The following is a 3,406-nucleotide window of genomic DNA, read 5'->3' as shown; positions in this document are numbered from 1 at the left end:
AAGGTTACTGCTCATCACTCTTTAGGCCAATGATGAGATGCCACTTCATTGTTTTAGTGTTCAATTCATTATGAAATTGTGAATTTTGATTTTTGATTTTTTTTTTAGGTTTTTTTTTTTGTCTAATCTATATTATTGTATAATATAAAATAAAAAAATTAATTTTTATGTTAATTTCATAATATCATGCCACACCAATTTAGAGGTCTTACAAACTTTCACATCACAATAATTTTATTTATCAAAATTTTATATTCCAAATTACAACTGCGAATTTCAAAAAATATAAAAACCCTTAACCTTACCCCTATTTCTAAACTCATAAAAAATCAACTTTTTAGCACACACAAAACTTGTATGTATTTATAAATTTTAATTAATTGAAAAGTTGCGTAGAATTTATTTATTTTAGAATCTAGAAAAAATATTAGTTAATATATATATATATATATATATATAATTTTTTGGGGGGAAAAAAACGAAAGGAGCGAAACTCGGGTTTTTAAATTTCAAAAAAAGAAAAAACGACAGCGTTTAAGCAAAACGCGAATGCGTCAGCTTAACGCAAACGCAGGTGGCAAACCGGCATCAGCCCCTATAGTACATATAACTCCCTCTGTCTCCACTCTCCACCGTAACAACACTTCCACTTTCTGCACTCATTCCGTTTCTGCAACGGACTCTTTTTTTTACAGACTTACAATCTCTCTGAAACCCTAATATTCATCCAATCCATGGCTTCTAGATGGAATGGGACTCCTGTTTCGTTTTTCATTTACTCTTCTCCTTCTCCTCAACCTCGAGAGGAAGAAGAACAAGAACAAATTGAAATTGAGAGTCCGAAGAGTGTTATTCCCGATTTGTTTTTCTCATCTCGAGAACAGCAACAACAAATTGGGAGTCCATTTACTCCTGTCAATGCCCCTAAAATCATGAATCCTCATTTGTCGATCTCTGCTGATCGGTTCCAGTTTCGGGTGCCTTCGACAACTGATGATGATGTAGTGCTTCAGAATCTTCTCCATATCATTCACTACATTATCAATAAGAGGAAATCATCATCATCATCATCATCCCTCACACCTGCTCAGAAACTCTTCAACTCGCTCGATCTTGTTCAGAAAAAGGTCACGCAGCAATTGGAGAGAATTAAGGAAACCCCCACTTTTCAGATGGGGGTTAGAGATGAGAAAATTCGAACTTTGATGTCTATGCGCTGATAGATTTCTTATTCTTATTACCCACACACCCACACGCACTACATAGTCTAGATTAAGAATGGTAGTTTGACATTACATTCAATTGTGCAATACTTGGTTTGGTTTTTTATTTTCAAAAAGTTATTATATTTTAGAAATTAATTTTGTGTGTTTAGGCATGCTGATATTTTGACATTATTTTGTAGGTTCAGAAAAAGTGCTTGTGACCTACGAATCTTAATAACTTCTTATTTTTAGCAACATGTGTTTTTGTATGTTACCTTGATGCACTCACATGTACAAGTTGCGTTGATATTTCAACATTTATATCAAGTATGGGATTTAAAAGTTATGAACTTGTGTTGTTTGGGTGTTTGTGTATTAGGATGAATTGTGGGGCCCAAAGTGAAGGGAATGCATCAAAGTTTGTCTCCCCAATCTGCCATGAATTCAACTCATTTGTGAGTTGTGACTTTACATTCATCTCAAGTTATTTAGGAATCTAAAGTGAGTTTTATATCTTGTTATTGCTGGCTCTGGATCTGGTTTCCTAACCCTTTATGGGGCAGGTTACACTGGCCAATTTTGGACATACCCAATTCAAAGTGACCCAAACTTTGGACATTGATAAGTCTAGCTTGGTCTGCCCTTTAAAATTTCAGGCTCAAAATGATCATCAAAAGTCTCATCTTCAGTGCTTACGTTATCTTTATATCACTCTCCTAATCAACAAAATAATGCTTATTGGTTTTATCTCCTTGCTGATGCAAATCAGTTAGCAGGCTTGTTTAGTCCAGTTTTCTTTGGTTGTTGTATGTTTTCATTGGTTGAATAGGATACTAGTGATCTTCTGTAATTAATTTGGCTCCATTTATCTTACATGTGAAACATATTGAATGTTTGACAGTTATGCTCTGTATTGACTACCTAATGGTATGTGCATCACTGAGGTGAGAGGCAGGGGGTTGGGGGAATATTTTTTGATGATCCAAACCACTATGATGAAGATGATCTAAACCACTGGTAATTGCTTGAGAATGTTGAATTGATGTCTCATCATGTGTTTTTTTAAATAAGAATCCTTTGTTTCGTTGCACTTCAATTCTCTTCATGCTCACATCTATTTTCAACTTGTAGAATGTGCCAATTCTGTGGTTCCTGCTTGCATTCCAATCATAGAAATAAGGAAGGATATGCCATTCACAGACCAGCATGAGGCATGGCAGGAATTGCAAAGAGGGCGTTATGTTAATTTCAATCCAAAAGAATGGATCTAAAATTATTAGAAAAAGAATGTTTTTGTATCATCCCCCCTTTCTAGTTCCCTCTTTCTCCTGTTTCTCAATGAGCGTTTTTTATTGGATGGTTATAAGTTAGTGTGGGTGTCTAGGACTTATGTAATCCTCCATAAGTAAAAGGAGACGAGGGTGTTAATTTTAAAATTATGAGCGCAATATCTGTTGTAAGGACTGAGAAAAATCTTCTAATGAAAAAATACATTGTTGAGTAATTCCATTGTACATCTTATAATCATTGATATTTCTGGCTACTAGCAAGCAACAACTGTTCTATTACCAGTCAGCTGACTGGTGATATATTTTTTCAGCAAGCGCCTTTTTCTTTCTAGTCAGCTAGCTGGTGTGAGTTAAAATTAAAGCTATTAAATAAGAGACTTTTGTGACTAACTGAAGTTTGCCTTTGTTTGATTACTATAAAATAAGGGACTTTAGGATCCTGCACTTCAATTGTGGAGGCATGTTATGGTTACTTTTATAAATTGTGGTGAAAGGGATGCCCCCATTTGCCATGATATCAAATTGTTTCTTTAAAAAAATAGAAATTTATGGTAACAAATGAGTCTATATAATTTTTATGAAATTGATGTATTGCTACGGAACCAAGTAATTTGATGATTATTGCCAATTAGTTTTCAGTTTATTTAGCCCTTCGGTTTTTTTTTTTTTTTTTTTTTTTTTTTTTTTTTTTTTTCATTTATGTATAGATATGATAGAATTCCAACCTATAACATCCACTCTATGATGATTGTTTTTTATCATCATGCTAAGACACACTAGTTTAAATAAGAAATGAGAACCTTTAAACATTTGGATGGATTTTCATTGTCAAATATTTGGAATCGAGATTAAATTCTATAAGAATTTGGTGTAAATAGTGATGGTCATATTCATTGGGTAATAGATATACAA

At 33.5% G+C, this 3,406-nt stretch overlaps 1 long non-coding RNA gene across 2 annotated transcripts; it reads left to right on the top strand.

Annotated features, from left to right (window-relative positions):
* Positions 1-614: 614 nt before the first annotated feature.
* LOC126726064 (uncharacterized) lies at positions 615-2,709 on the top strand. Of its 2 annotated transcripts, XR_007655676.1 has the most exons (3): positions 615-1,660; positions 2,107-2,222; positions 2,337-2,709. It is a non-coding gene; the product is annotated as an uncharacterized LOC126726064 (long non-coding RNA). The 2 variants fall into 2 exon arrangements; XR_007655675.1 differs by lacking the exon at positions 615-1,660 and having other exon boundaries at positions 1,667-2,222.
* Positions 2,710-3,406: the final 697 nt, after the last annotated feature.

The sequence above is a fragment of the Quercus robur genome, chromosome 5, assembly GCF_932294415.1.
Source record: "Quercus robur chromosome 5, dhQueRobu3.1, whole genome shotgun sequence".
NCBI classification, from domain to species: Eukaryota; Viridiplantae; Streptophyta; class Magnoliopsida; order Fagales; family Fagaceae; genus Quercus; species Quercus robur.
The sequence above is the reverse complement of the archived record's forward strand: the minus strand, read 5'-3'. Positions and strand labels throughout refer to the sequence as shown.